Here is a 17,279-nt window from a genome sequence, read left to right as displayed (position 1 = left end):
ATTCTATATATATATATATATAAATGGAAGATTGACATAAGAAGAAAAAAATAACATTTATCAGAGATTAAATAATAGGAGAATAACTTCTATAGGGTCTTGGTACAAATCAAGACATTTGTGCCCTCTAATAAGAAGGTGACACATCAGCGTGGAACACTATAACAAAAATATGGTGTTCCACTTAATATTTTTTCCAGAATACTTAAAACAAAACATCTTCTAGAATAACATTTTTATATTTTTCTCCAAAATCACCCCAGCCACCAACCTACCACCGGAGACGCCGCCGGAGACAACGCCAGAGACGACGCCGGGTATGCTAATTTTGCTCTCATTCTTCCTGCAAAGGAATATTAAAGGTTGATTATCACTAAGAATGAACTCACACCCAGATTTATTTATTTTCATTATTTATTCACACTGTATTTGGCCATTGGCAAAAAGGAAAGGGAAGGGAAGGGAGAAGGAGACAAAAAAGAAAAAAAAAAAAAAAATTAGAAACAAGATCTGATCATATGCATATTCACAAATCTCTCCAGCCACACATTTTTCTCGCCCTCATTTCCTTTTCTTTCTCTTTTTCTTGCCCAAAACTACAAGAGAAATGAATATATTAATATAGTTCTGTTTTTTTGGTTATAGGAATATCTCAGGCAAATAACACAGCTTTGCGCATAAAAATTCCCCTACTGATCGAAAAAATTAATCATAACTTCAATCTCTGACTTTCTCTGTCGTCTCCGGTGTTGTCGCCGGCGTTGTCTCCGACGGTGTCTCCAACAGCAGGTTGGTGGCTTGAGTGGTTGGAGAAAAATATAAAAATATTATTCTAGAAGGTATTTTGTTTTAGGTATTTTAAAAAAAAATTAGGTGGAACATCATATTTTTGTTATAGTGTTTTGTGCTGATGTGTCACTTTTTTTTTAGTAAAGGACACAAATATCTTGATTTATGCCAAGACCATATAAAAATCATTCTCAAATAATAGATGCAATTATTTCTGAAAGATTCTCCATTGGACTTGCAAAACCACCTACAATTAATGAATGAGACAAAAAACAAAAGAGATGCGTGTAATCACTCGAAGAAACAGACAAAAATGTTGTGACGTCACGTCTGAGATATTTGCTGATGCATAGGAATACTGGAATGGGATGCTTTGTGTTACTGCCCTAGTGCCCTCAATTAGGTGGACCATTCCCATCTAAAACAGATGGAATAATCAATGCCATTAATAATTCTTAATTACTCTCATTAATTTGGGATTATAAAGTCAGCCATTTTGTTGTTTTAGTTTTAGTTTTGGATTCTTTTGCCACGTTATAGAATTTCAATTGATAATGAATAGGGAAGAATCCATTGTTACGACGCCACATCTTCAATTAAATCACTTTGAAAATAAAGAAAGTTAAGCTCAAAATGTCTTGTCGGAATCCGATGGCAGGGAGGTCACTCTGATACTTCAGTCTGAATTTGTTGTAATGTTGACGTAAGAAATACTTAAAGTGAAAATTATCTCTCGGTACTCCTCTCCGTCTAATTCTCCCTAAAAATAGAATTTAGTTTTTATAACCAAATTTTGTTCATTGACTTAATAGATTCTGATAGCGCGAAAGGTTAAAGTTAATAAAATTATGACACGTGTCATATTTAAGGTAAGTGTCTCACTAACTAACTAAATTCTGTCTGCTGACTTAACAGATTTCGTTATTTTATTTTTTTTGACATGTACGGATATGTCAAAAAATTAAAAATTTTTTTAAAAAAAAATCTATTAAGTCAGTAGACAGAATTTAGTTGTAGGGACTAAATTGTTTTTTTTTTTTTTTTTTTTTTTTTTTTTTTTTTTTTTTAATACCTTAGGAACCTCTGAGTTTATTTTGATAACACAGTGAATTAATTGTAAATCAGATAGACCACATGAACTAATTTTACATTTTTCTTATTAATTTAAATAGGTAGTTGTTCATACCTCCACAGCCTTTGGAGTTTGGACTTGGTCTATTAATTGAGGTGAAGAAATTTGAAACTCAACCAGTTGGGAGATGCAGGAAATATTTTTCTCTCTCTTTCTCTTATGGTCCCATGGTGTAGCTGCCTGGTGGTCCTCCGGCAGAGACCCATAAATGCAGTCAAATTTGCTTCATGCCATGGCCTAGCTACTGACTACCACATTTACTTACCTTTCCTTGCTACCTAGGGCCGGCTCAATTAATGCTGCCACTCCCTACCCATAATATACGACTCAAAACGTCTCCAAGAAGTAACTCAATCAGCTAGGACCACGCTTAATGAAGCAGATATCACTAGTTCGAATCTCCCTCCCCTTCTTGTGCGGACATGTCCAAAAAAAAAAATGTATATATATATATAACTCAAAACATACCTTACATTCTTCTAATTACTATTTAGTCCAAATTCTCACTTGCTAATAATTACTATTGTGTCTATGCACAACTTATTTATAATGCTCCCGTCCGATTAGAGTTAGGGTTAGGGTGGTCAACTTATGCATTTAGAGGAACAAAGAACTATTAGGTCAACCAGAGCAGCTAACTAAATGTTAAACTAATTTGGGTGAACTTTATTTTTTTCAACTTATGCATTTAGAGGAACAAAGAGCTATTAGGTCAACCAGAGTAGCTAACTAAATGTTAAACTAATTTGGGTGAACTTTTTTTTTTTTTTTTTTAATGTGAAATTTCATTCATTTATTTATTAAAAAGTCAAAGATTAATTACAATTTTCAGCATGCATAACGTCATGAATTAAATTAGGATATTCTTCCATCCAAATTTTTTTCGTTAATGTATGGAGTGCAACTGGTGAACTAGATTTAAATGCAGACTTAAAATCATTTATTGAACGTGGAAATATCTGGTCTAAAATATTTAAAATACCATATTTGTCATTAAATTATTCATAAAATAGAAAGGTTCCTTTGCCTTTGCATTTGTTTTAAAAATTCATAAAACACGAGTGAACTTATATACTTCTCCCCGACCATTATGGCCTCCTAGTTTGTTCATGCTTATAACCTAAAAACAAAATATAAAAAAGGGGTTAGCAAAAAAGGCTCAATAAAAAAAAAATTGCATGGTTGACGTAGTACTCTCAACTAACTTTTCGATTAATCCTAGCTAAATTTAAAAAAGAAAGACAGATCTAATCGTTGATTTAGACTGACATGAGGTTGGTTAGAACTACTAAATCAACATTATGTAATAAAAATATAGTATGTAGTGTTAGAATATATGGAAAATATTATATTTTTCGTTTATTCCATAATTATATTGATATTAAATATTATCTATTTATGGGCTGATTGTAATCAAATCAAAGGAATTTGATTACTATACTTATATTTAGATATTACCTTATAAATATGGACTTTTATATTGTAGACAAAAAAAAGTCAATGAGTACAATGTAGCCCTTAGAGATATTCTTAGTGGTGGACGTAGGTGTATAACACCAAACCACCTGTAAATTCTTTGTGTTCATTTTTTATATTGCTTCTGCTATAATTCCCAAATCATCATTATTTTAACATACTATCAGAGCTATTTTAACATGGTATCAAAGTCACTTTCTTGTGGGCTCCAATTATTTCTCTTCTTTTTATTGTTCAATTTAATTATCATCATATTTCTTATTCCTGAGAAAAGGTGCTGCCAACGTTGTCCACTATGCCTTGCTTAATTGCCGAGGTTAGTAACTTTCAAAAAAAAAAAAAAAAGAAGCCACAAGCTCTCACGCACGTTTAGCAGTTCTTCAGCCCATACACAGGCCTACTCAGTTCAGCCCAAGCCGTCCAATCCAGACGGATCTCCCATGATGCCACTATCCGTGGTTGTTCATCGATGAGTCACCGGTGCATCCACCACCTTCTGCAGCCGTCATACAACAATCTAGCCCCATCTTTGCCGCAACACCGACTTCTGCGCCGTTTAGCTGGCCTTCTTCAGACACCTACATTAAATGGCTCCAGCTTCCGTCTCTGGGCAGATCCAGCCACAGCAACCGGCCACTCCGGGAGTAGCCCCTGCCTTTTTAGTCGTGCTGTTCCATTTCTCTCGACCACAGTCACCCACGTCAATAGTTAGTTTCTCCAGCTGTTCAGCTAGCTATCATCCCCGCCACTGCCGAGTAGCCAGCCACTCCGGAGATCCAGCTTACATGTTGTTATTAAAATAACAACATGTATGATGTAGTTTAATCAATGATTAAGATTAAATCTTAAAGTTGATTTATTTTTAAAAGCTTTTAATATGAGAGAGAAAATAAAGAGAGATTTTTTTGAGATATTCAATCTTAACCATTAATTAAACTACAACATACATACTGTTATTAAAATAACAACATGTAAGTCGGATCCGAGTTGTGAATTGGTGAGTATGCCTTAGGCTTAATTGTGGGAGAAGGGCTCTGTTTGGTAGCACTATTAATGGGAGTGCCTATTCTAGTTCACGGATAACCGCCCAAGTGGGCTCATTTTCTTTTTTACTTTTGGCCCTAGTTGGCCTTGGCTCATAGTCGGCCCTTTTTAATTTTGGCCCAAGTCGGCCTTGGCTCATAATCGGCCCTTTTTATTTTAGGCCCGTTGTCAGCCCCATTTGAATTTTGGCCTGTCGTCGGCCCATTTTGAAGTTTGGCTCATTGTCGCCTTGGCCCGTTGTCTGCCCTTTTTGGAGTTTAGCTCGTTGTCGGCCCTTTTGAATCTGCATTCACTAGCCACCTGCCGCTGTCGCTGGCCGCCTGCCAACCGCTATCTCCTCCGGCAGTCGTCATCATCTACGGCCCGTTCCCCGCCTCCACTACCGCCGTCATCATTGTTTCTGATTTCAAACTCAAGGTTCCAGAAGATTCCACATTGAGTTTGAAGGGGGATGTTAGAATATACGGAAAATATTATATTTTTCTGTATATTCCATAATTATATTGATATCAAATATTCTCTATTTATGGGTTGATTGTAATCAAATATTGGGATTGTAATCAAATCTAGGGGATTTGATTACTATACTTGTATTTAGATATTAGTATTGTAGACAAAAAAAAAAAAAAATCAATGAACACAATGTAGTCCTTAGGGTTATTCCTAGTGGTGGACGTAGGTGTCTAACACTGAATCACCCATAAATTTTTTGTGTTCATTCTCTATATTGCTTCCACTATAATTCTCAAATCATCATTATTTCAACATGGTATCGGAGCTATTTTAACATGTAGCATTAGTCTTTTCTTTAACTTATAATCCAAAAAACAATGTTCTTGTGCAAAGTTCATGTAAGAGGAAAAAGAAACTTTCTGTTTAAAATTAACGAAATGTTTAATGGATGAGTAATGAATATGAACACCGTTTTTTTGGATTCTAAGTTTACATACCATATTTTTATCCTACAACATGTGGGATAAAAATGTGATATATATAGCATGACTTTTTCAAATATGTCATTTTGTTAATGTATTGTCCAATTAATTAAGGGCATGCCACGTCAGAAAAATCCATTAATTTCATGTGGCTCTCCAAAGCTCCCTCCTCCTCCCCTTTCCATTCTACTCCCTTATTTCTTCCTCCCCCTCACCATTTCGCCTCTTTGGAGGCCTTTCTATCAGTCTCTTTTGGGGCCATTCATTGCTTCATCAGAAATGTTATCCACCTCTTTGGAGGCCCTATCCCACAGATCAAACTCTTATGTTAGTTTTTAGGTTGGCTAATTTGGTGTTCAAAAGTGTAATTTCTTCTCGGTTGAATCTTCAGAGCAGATATGTTTTGTAACTGAAGTTATACATAGATTAGTGGAAGTTGATGTCATGAATAGTATTTGAGTGTAAGAATTTTCTAATTGTATCTATAACTTTGTAATTTCATAGCATTTGGCTATGTTTTATCATAGTTTTATGTTATGTAATATAAGAATTGTTATACTCTTAATCTTTTATCAATGAAATTTGAAAGATTCTCATTAATATATATATATATATATATATATATATATATATATAATAATAATAATTGAATGTAAGATTGACAGAAGAAGAAAAAAATATCATTTCTAAGAGATTAAATAATAGATACAAATATATATAAAATTGAATGTAAGATTGACAGAAGAAGAAAAAAATAACATTTATAAGAGATTAAATAATAGATACAATTGTCTTTAAGGGGTAGCTCAATCAGTCAATCAGTTAGAAACCATGTCTCATGAAGTGGAGATCACTAGTTCAAATCTCTCTCTCCCACTTATATGGACATGTAAAAAAAAATAATAGATACACTTATTTATGAAAGATTCTCCATTGGACTTGCAAAACCACCTACAATTAATGAATGAAAAAAAAACAAAAAAACAAAAGAAATGCGTGCAATCACCCGAAGAAACAGACAAAAATGTTGTGACGTCACGTCCGAGAAATTGGCTGGTGCATAGGAATAGGATGCTTAGTGTTACTGCCCTCAATTAGGTGGACCATTCCCATCTAAAACAGATGGAATAATCAATGCTACCTATGCATTAATAATGCTTAATTAATTACTCTCATTAATTTGGGATTATAAAGTCAGCCATTTTTGTTTTTAGTTTTGGATTCGTTTGCCACGTTATAGAATTTGAATGGATAATGAATAGGGAAGAATCCGTTGAAGGGACGCCAAATCCTCAACTAAAATCACTTAGAAAATAAAGGAAATTAAGCTCAAAATGTCTCGTCGTCCAATGGGAGGTCACTCTGAAGCTTCGGTCTAAATTTATTGTAACATCGACGTAAGAAATAATTAAGTACGGTAATTATCTCTCGGTACGGCTCTCCGCCTAATTCTCTCCAAAAAATAAGATTAAAAGATTTTGAACTCTCATGAGAGCTTGTAGCGGAAGACTTTTATAACACATTATGTTAACCATTTTAATAATCCTTGTTGAAATGTCTAGGCTATTTCATCAATCCTCATAACAAATAATATCATAGCTTCTAAGAAAGCATCAAATTTAAAGATGAACATCCAAGTTACAGTATCGTACTAGCAAAAAATCTCCAAAATGAATTATTATATGCCAAGTCTCAAAAAGGTCCAAAAGTTTGAAATAAGCTAAAGAATCATTAAAGAGCTACCATAAAATTGATAATACTGCCAAAAAAAAAAAAAAAAAAAAAAAAAAAACCCAAGAAAGTATCATGAAGTGGGTTATCAAAATCATGCCACATCTCTCGACCTAGGAGTAGGCCTAACTCCTCAAAGATTAATCTAGCGAGCGGATCCAAGTCAATATCTTATTCACACTCCCAATATCCATCCTCATTGGATTCAACAACTATAGAGAAGACGAATGTTTTACAATTAAAAAAGATAAAGTATAAGTTCATGACTTAGTGAGTATAAATACATAATATTACAAGTTGTTTTGTGAACTCAGTGGAGTAAAAGGGGTTATTTAACTTTCAAATATTAATATGCAATATCATCATTAGTTATAAACTTATGGATGTAGTATAGATATAAGGCACATAATAATTAAGGAAAAATGTCACAGTGTGCTACTCCCCTTTAATCCATTGCTTGGTAGGGTTGATGTTGTCTCGAGCGACTTGTAGTATAATACTGGTGCACCGATATTGCCGCATACCGTCATCATTAGTGGCTTGACCGGGTTTAAACACCGGACTAACACCATCATTGGGACTCACAATCAAATATGGTTGTGCTAGTCAATTATAAAACCATTGAATCTAAGGCCAAACATAAAAGTAAACCTCTTGACTATAAAGATTAACCCGTGTAATGGTAGCCATAACCTTCATCCTTACATGAGGCACTATTTCATACAATGTAATTTACTTTGTTTTTTATTTTTATTTTTTATATGAATGTATTTACAAATCCTCATTTACATCTTATCATTTCTAACTCATGTTTTTCATAAAAGAATTAGGGTTCACATAGCTCTAATTTCTAAATATATTTCATGCGGATATGTGAGTTACAAATATGAATGTTTATTGTATAAAGTAGTAACGTTATGAAATAATATGAATAACTTGTATCCGTGTGAGTTTACTCACCAGGATCACAAGGCTCTTCCAAATAACCTTCTAGACATTTATTACCCTCAAAATCTGAGAAATAATCATTAATTAAAACTTAATCTAAGCTAATATGTCATAAATCTTAATCCAAGAACAAAACGGTCATTTTACTAGATGGTCGAACAATACAGCAAGTAATACAAGCAGAAGCATGCTAGAACAATAACTTAGAACGAGATTAAACGAGATGGTTACCTCTTCTTGAGTGAAAACCCCAAGATCCACTTTCTCCCTCCCCTTCCTCTCAATCTCTCTAACTTTAAGGTTTCGAGAGGCAGGGAATAATGAAATAAGACTAAAGGATCAAGAAGCATAGCCTAAAATAAACCCACACACGCCCAAAAGGGAAGAAATGTCTTAAAATCAAGTTGTTATAACCTTCCATAGATCTTTCGAGTACCAAGTCAAACGTTCATGACAAGGGTTGCATCAAACGCTCGATTGTCCCAATCCATCGTTTGATGTCTCACAATTTCCTTAAAAGTCCAAATATCCAATACTTAACCCAAACCCAATGGTCCCAGGTTAATTTTACACACACTTAACTTAATTATATAAATTTTATTTCGAGGTGTTACATTTGTATTGGAGAAGAAAAATAGCTCAAATAGAGTTGGAGAAGGAGAGTAACTTCTAGCTAATGTTGAACATACCCCTGAATAACCGAATTCTCTTATCTTTTATGGAATGTTTTCCTACGAGTGTTTATTGCTATAGGAGAGGTTCATGGGCTAACAAATTTGATTTCGTGGCTTCCACTCCATTCGACACACATTCTTGAACCCCAATAATACCTAGATGTGAGTACTGTTGGACACACATTCTTAAACTCCAATTGATTTTTAAGGTACTTTAGTTGTGTGGAACAAAATTTTGTAGGGTATTTGTAAAATAAATCCAGGCCAATTTTTTGAAGTAAAATACCTTGTTGTATCTATCTATCTCATCATTTTGCTTGTTGAAGTTCTATTTGGTTTCTACTTTGTAAGGGAGACAGATATTGGGACCTAGCTAGTTGTTGAATCTTTAAGGTTTAAAATTACAAAGAAGTTGAGGTTTAAAATCAATATTCTTCCTTTGTTGTTGTAGGAATATTTTGACAAAACAACTGCTTTACTTTTGTAAAAGTAATTAAAAGAAAGATTAGGAGGTGTGGCCACACGATATATTACCCTAAGATCATTCAAGGTAGATTTAGTATGTATGTTGCTTAAAGTAAGCTAAATTAACGCTAATTATAATATTGACCTGCGCTCTTTTCACAAGGATGGATAAAATCTATTTTATTGTGAGAATGTTAAGTCTACGCATCTTACGATCGATGCACATGCATGATGCTATATTATTTAATTTTTTTAAAGGATGTATTAATATTAATATCATGTACACCGTTAGATACACTAACTTTACATTTCCAACCTTTAAATGAAATGATGATCCTATTCCTCACTTTGTACACTTTGCAACCCTGCAACATAATTGCAGGTTCTAAGCATCATGCAAATTAAGCAAGGTTCATTTTCCTTACACCACAGGTGGTTTCAATGATACTGCATGAGTGAAAGATACTGGCTGCCCTCTCCCTATCTTACCAGAAAAATGGGGCTAGTGTTCTTAAGGGATCCCTCTGTTGGTTGATAAAGTTTCTTGATCCCACAGACAAATGATTAGTGTACCCAATCCAACAAGCTAGGAGTAATTAGCAGGCTATATATGGTCCATTAGTCCTCAAGAAGTAGCAAAACTTGATTCTATTTTGAGGCACGTAAACAAATCTAAGAGGAACAAGCTTGAGTTTTAGGCTTTCTTTTTTCATTCCCAGAAGAGAATTTTTTTCTTCAAGAAGCATGCTGAATGGTTTTAAGTGCTTTAGCATTTATATCACAATTCTTGTCTTCCTATATAGATGTAAGCCTCATTTTTGTTTTATCTTGTTTTTGTTAAAACTAAGTGTATATAACTCCAATTTTTCAAGGGTAAGTTATACCCAAGAATTTGTATCATTTAGTATCAAAGACAGGTTCCACATCACAGATTCAAGTGACGGAAAGGACGGGCTATAAGATAGAGTGGACGCCGTGAACCTCATATTCGGAAGGGTGATGGTATGTTATGATTCTAAATACGTACCTCACATGGCTTAAGTAAAATCTTGAACACTCTCAAATTGCAAACCGGTTTTCAATAATGAGTTATACCCAAAATTTGTATTATTTCCATTCGAAGTTTTTTACTACAAGTAATATATAACAAAACTAGGATGAATCAACTTCATCAGCCTTTGGCCAAGTAAGATAAGGGAAAACACAATTTGTCTTGACTGTTTATGATCTGTCTTAATTAGAAAATGCTAACACTTTGAGGGCCACTCCCTGAAAATTATTGAGAGGGATTTTGAGGCTATCAACATCATATATAGGCCCCATTGGAGAATGTGGTTTTCGCATCACCATAAAGGGAAGCTCATGTATTTGAATGCCTTCACATGTCTACAAGAAGGACATTATATAGCAATCTAGCTTCAACTAGCTTACCCTTTAAATCACAACCTCTCTATGAGACAAAGTTACAATAGTTCAAGAGACAAAGAACTTAAAAGTTAAGGATTACAAAAACTCAAGAGATAGAGTTATAAATGATAAATTAAATTTATTATTGATAATGTAAAAATAGAAAAAAGCTTGTAATATTCATACTTTTTCTTTATAAATAGATCAGTATTGTACACAATAAAAAAATTAAGAATATATAATTAAAAAAATGTTTTGATGTGTAGACGTAAACCACAAACCGAACCACATTATAAGTTTTAATATATATAGGACCCAGTTTTAATGGTTGTAGAAGAAGCGTCTACTCCAATATAATTGTTATTGGAATTATGAATAGGGACCCCACGCTAGGGAAGGAAAGAAATGCCAAAATGGTCTTTATCAACTAGTCTGCTACGTACAACCATGAAAACGACAAGATATTTGTGACATGAGACTTGCTGTTTCTCCTTTTATTATTATTATTATTATTTTTTTTTTTTATCAAATCTATTATTGAATTCATTAGACTTACATATAGATCTTATAAATTTAATAATAATTTTTTTTTAAAAAAAAAATTATGAATAAAGATAAATAAGAGGTAGAATAATATATGTGTTAGTTCTTGTGTTGGCTTAATTCAGTTCCAAAATGCAGATGCTACTGTTCATGGCTCAAACACTGATATAGAATGCTCAGAATCCAATCTCCACCGTTCATAATTTAGATTCATGTGTTATGAACGTCCCTGCAAAATTTCAGCTCAATCGGACCACAAACGCCCATCGATCGGAGCTGTTGATGAAGACTGGACAGGCCGGGTCCGGACCCCAATTCCCCGGGTCCGGACCTCATTTCCAGAAACTAAAATCTTGCTCCGCAAAACCGTGTCCGGACCGCCCATTAACGGGTCCGGACCCCCCGTAAGTCTTAGGCCCAAAAACGTGTTTTTAAGTGGGTTAGGTCTAGGGTTTTGTCGGGGGTATATATACATCATTATAGAAGAGAGAGGTATGAATTTTCACCCCCAGAGAGTTCGTCGGAGGCTGTGCTAAGAGAGATCATATGTGGTGAGCGTTAAATTGAATCTCTTAGAGTTTTAGTTATTCCTTTGATAAATCTACGGTTGAGAAGTCTATCGGAAGGGTCCGGTAAAGGAGAATCACGTTGAAGAAGATTGTGAGTAAGGAGACGAGTTGTAGGCTTGTCGATCTTACAGAGCCAAGGTCTTGCAAAGGGTTGTAAGTGTTCCTAGTGTCTGTAATCTCTGGATAATCTTTTGATAGTGATTTCCTGGGTTTGGCTGTTCCGGAGAGGTTTTACTTTTAGATCGGTTTCTAAAAGGTTTCCTCTTCGTTACCAAAATATCTGTGTCTGCCTTTTTATTGCTTTATATATTTTGGGTGATTGAATTGTTTATTGCTTCATAATATTAATTCCGCATAAATTGTGATAAACAAGTTTTTGGAGTCGGCATAGCGTTTTTCAATATGCATTTCCCTTACGATATATAGCATTTTCATTTCCCTATCATCAATGGTCTTTTATCACACTAAACTCTGACCCTCAAGAATCACGACCACATCTCTTCTAATTCTTATTTATTTATTTATTTTTATGGATGACTTAGCGGCACGTTTAATAATATGACATTGATATTAGATGCTAATTAATATAAACATTGGAGTGTCAATTGAAACATATGTGACATATGACAAACCATTCATTTTAACAAAAACGTGATAGAATCACGCCAATTTAAAATCTAGACAAAACTTATGGAATTCATAAGACTTACATATAGATCTTATAAATTTAATGATAAAAAATTATGAATATAGATAAATAAGAGATAGAAAAATAGCATTTCCCTACGACATTTAGCATTTTCACCCTCCTTATCTTCAATGGTTGTTATCACACTAAACTCTGACCCTCAGGAATCATGACACATGCTCCTCTTCTAATTCTTATTTATTTATTTATTTTTATGGATGACTTGGCGCTTAATGATATGACATTGATATTAGATGCTAATATGAACGTTGGCGTGTCAATTAAAACATATGTGACATATATATGACAAACCATTCATTTTAAAATAAACGTGATAGAATGACCTATTTAAAATCTGGGCAAAACTTTAGAACGATATTCTTGAAATTAGAAATTCAAAGACTAAATTCAAATTAGATAAAAACAGAAGGACTAAATATATTTTCTTCTGTATTTATTTAAAACACATATTTTAGTGTTGTGCTTATCTACATTTGGACAAGTACTTTCGCACAATATTGCTTTATTTTATTATTTTCGTGCTTTATTTTAAAGGCCCTTCTCTACCAATCTTTAAGGAGAATATAATAAATGCCACAACCCTTATCATATGGTGTGTATTTCTTCACATTTTGATTGAATTTTCATATCCATCAGTGAGTGACTTATTCTATTCTTCTCATATATACTCTGAACCATATAATGCAAAAGATTGTGGAACATAAAGTACAGATCACATGAACATGAAACAACTCGAGCATTACAAGTTAAATGAACTTAATAAAGCACCGAATGAATTTATATAAGAAATCAATAAATTAAAGAAGACATTTTTGATCATATACTACTGCAAAACCCGGCATTTTTAATATGGTCTGCTAATTTTAGTACAAATGTCACTCCATTACAATAAGTAACCACTACAAGAATTTGCTTTATTAGCGTTTAAGACAAAGTCGCTGCTAATAATGACTCATTAGCGATGAGTGCTCACCGCTAATGAGTCATTATTAGCGGCGACAATTTTTTCGGTGTTAATAGTAGACGCTAATACAGATAAATAATAATAATAATAAGAATAGCGTCGATTGTTTCGTCAACGCAAATATGTCGCCTCTAATTACTGGGTGATCATAATTTTTTTCCCATGCTCGGGGTGTAGTTGGAATCTATTAGCGATAACGATACATATTGCCGTCACTGGTGTTATTTATTATCTAAATAAATTAAAATAGAAACACATTAGATGCTAATGACAAATTATGAGCAGCGTCATTCTCCACTGATAAGGGATCAATAGCGTCGACATACACGATTGATGCCATTGGCCACTAATAAATAATAATAAAAAATACATTAGCGTCGACCATAATGTGTCGCCGATGATAAGGGATCAATCAACACTATTAACCATTAGTAAAAAATAAAAATAAAAATAAAAATGCATTAGTGTCTACCTTAATATGTTGCCACTAATAAATGATTAATAGCGTCGACATGTGGGTAGACGCTATTGATCATTAATAAGAAAAATAAAAATACAAATACATTAGTGTCGACACTAATAAGGGGTCACCATGAATAAATAAATAAATAAAATAGGCTATTAAAATTAAAAAATTTTAAATGTATATTAGAAAAATTAATTATTTTATATTGTTGTTAAAATTTTCAATTTTTCTTTAATATATATATACACACACACATGATAAGATCAATCAATCGATCCTAGTGCATTAGTTTGATCGATTGTAACATGATCAAATGATCTATTGAACTCTAAGGATTTTGTATTATCCGTCTTTATGTATTTGTCCGATCAATCATGATAAGATTAATCAATCGATCCTAGTGCATCAATCTAATTGATTGTGTTATGATCAAATAATCGATCAAACTTGACATAATTAAAGGTTCGATCGAACATCCGATCAATCCTAGTGCATTAGATTGATCGATCAAACTCTATCAATTTTGTATTGTTTGTCCTTGTGCATTAGTCTATTGTTTGTCCTGGTGCATTAGTCCAAACAATCATGATAAGATCAATTGATCGATCATAGTGCATTAGTCTAATCAATCATGATACTATCAAATAATCGATCAAATTTGATACAATTGAAGGTTCGATCGAGCATCCGATTGATCCTAGTGCATTTGTTATGACAATGTTATAAAAAAATGATGAATCAAGGGGTCTGTTCAGTGTGTGGCTCTACCTTGCTCTTACACTAACACATCAGCCCGAAGCTTACCTGCTTCTCTTGATCAGGACAGATCGTTGAGGTTGATATGTTATAGCCTAGATGGAGTTCTAGTTCTATTTACAACTATGAACAGTAACTTTATAAATTACAAGGACCATTGACAATGATCTTCTATATATATGTGATAAATCATTTATTCACACCATGGTCAAATACAATGCAACTTAGGGATATCACATGTATATAATTAGAAATACACAATTACACATATGTACTATGTAAGAAATATAGATGTATATGCCCATTGATCAATAATAAAATCAGAGAATAAACAATATTATTCTAATATATAAAAACACACTACAAGAAATCGATTTTTTTCTGACGTACTTTTTCTGACGTGTCAGGCAGTCTGACACATCAGAAAGCGTCCCTGACGTGGTGTTCCTGACGTGTCTCGCGCGTGAATATTATAAGTGTCAGAAATGGAAAATTTCTGACGTGTCGATTTATAACACGTCAGAAATTTTTGACGTGTTATAAATCGACACGTCAGAAATTTTTTTCTGACGTTTTAAATTTGACACGTCAGAAATTTCTGACGGGTCAAATTTGACACGTTAGAAAAATTTCTGACGTGTCAATTTGTGACACGTCAGAAATTTCCTGACGTGTCAAAATTGACACGTCAGGAAATTTGAAAAATTAATTAAAAAAATATTTTTTTAAAAAATATTTTTCTGGATTTTTTTTTTTCAATTAAAAAATTTATTATTTTAAATTATTATTTTATTTGAAATCTCTGCACAACTCCCTCACGTGCAGAGATTTCAAATTGGCAGCTCCACCCTACGCCAATTTCTCTTTTCTTTTCTCTGCAGATCTGCAGAGAAAAGAAAAGATCATTTTCTCTTCAATTTGTTTCTGCAGATCTGCTAATTGGATCATGTCTCCATGCTCTCCATTTTCTCAGTACTGTCTCTCTCTTCTTTTCTCTATTTACAAAAACCCAAACCGAAAGTCTTTAAAAAATCAAAAATCCAAATAAAAAACCCAAACCTCAAAACCCAACAAATTTCCAAAAACCCAAAAAATCTTCTTATCTTCTCTTCTTCTTCTTCTTCTCTTCTCCTTTTATTTTTCTTTCTTCTGCTTCTGTTCTTCTTTCCTTTTTCTTCTTCTTCTTTTGCTTTTCTTCAATCTGCTGCTTCTCTTCTTTTTATCTTCACATTTTCTTTTTCTTCTTCCTCTAGAGAGGAGCTTCGTACCAGATCAGGGAGATTGAGAGAGGAGAGAAAGTGTGTGGGGAATTTCAAAATAAGAAGAGAAAAAAAGTTGGGGAAATAAGAAGGGCCAGGCGGGAGACAAAAAAAAAGAGAAAACCAAAAAAAAAGTAATGGAGGCGTGGGCGAAGGGACGGCCAGCAGGTGCTGGCCTTCCCAAGGCCATGGAATTCCTGACGTGTCAAGCTTGGCACGTCAGGATTTATATATATATATATATATATATATTATAATATATTATAAGTTATATTTATAAATATAATATATTATATATTTAATATCCTACCTGACGTGCCAAGCTTGGCACGTCAGGATTTATATATATATATATATATCTATTATAATATATAATATATTATAAGTTATATTTATAAATATAATATATTATATATTTAATATCCTTCCTGACGTGCCATCTTGGCACGTCAGGATTTATATATATATATATATATATATATATATATATATATTATAATATATAATATATTATAAGTTATATTTATAAATATAATATATTATATATCTAATATCTTTCCTGACGTGCCAAGCTTTGCACGTCAGGATTTATATATATATATATATATTATAAGTTATATTTATAAATATAATATCCTATAGGAAAATAAAACTGCTGACGTGTCAAAGTGACACGTCAGCAGTTTCTGACGTGTCGGTTTGACACGTCAGAAAATTCTGACGTGTCAAACCGACACGTCAGAATTTTCTGGCGTGTGAAAACGACACGTCAGAAACTTCTGACATGTCGTTTTGACACGTCAGCAATTTCTGACGTGCCGAATGTTGGCACGTCAGAAATTAATAATTTTTATTTCTAATTAAAAAAATTGCGTCAAAATTAAATTTGGCTAAATTTTTACTGACGCGTCAAGAATTAACACGTCAGTAAATCCTGACGTGTTAACTTTGACACGTCAGAAAATAATTTTGCTGACGTGTCTAATTAGCACGTCAGTAATTACTGACGTGGCAAAAAAAAGACACTGTTTGGCACGTCAGAAACTCCCCTTTTTTTTGTAGTGACACAATCTAACCAATTAGCTAGAGTTTTGGACACCCGTTCTAACAATATTGTTGCGTGCGGTTAATAACCCTCTCCCCATATCCTTTATATATAATATATATTTTTATAACATCCCCAAAATTGGACTTATTAAATCGATCTATCTTGGTATTACTGGCAATTCATTCAATGCAGTTAATTGGTACAGAAGAAACAAGAAAAGAGAAAGCAAAGAAAGAAATAGGGGAAGAAAGGAGATGATGATGACTCACTGCATCCATAAGTTCATGCTTGTCCATTTCTACACACCACGTGAGTCTTCCATAATATTTAACTAATCTACTTATATATATATATATATATATAT

The sequence above is a fragment of the Corylus avellana genome, chromosome 3 (genome assembly GCF_965113065.1).
Source record: "Corylus avellana chromosome 3, dhCorAvel1.hap1.2, whole genome shotgun sequence".
NCBI classification, from domain to species: Eukaryota; Viridiplantae; Streptophyta; class Magnoliopsida; order Fagales; family Betulaceae; genus Corylus; species Corylus avellana.
This window is presented reverse-complemented; position numbering follows the sequence as displayed.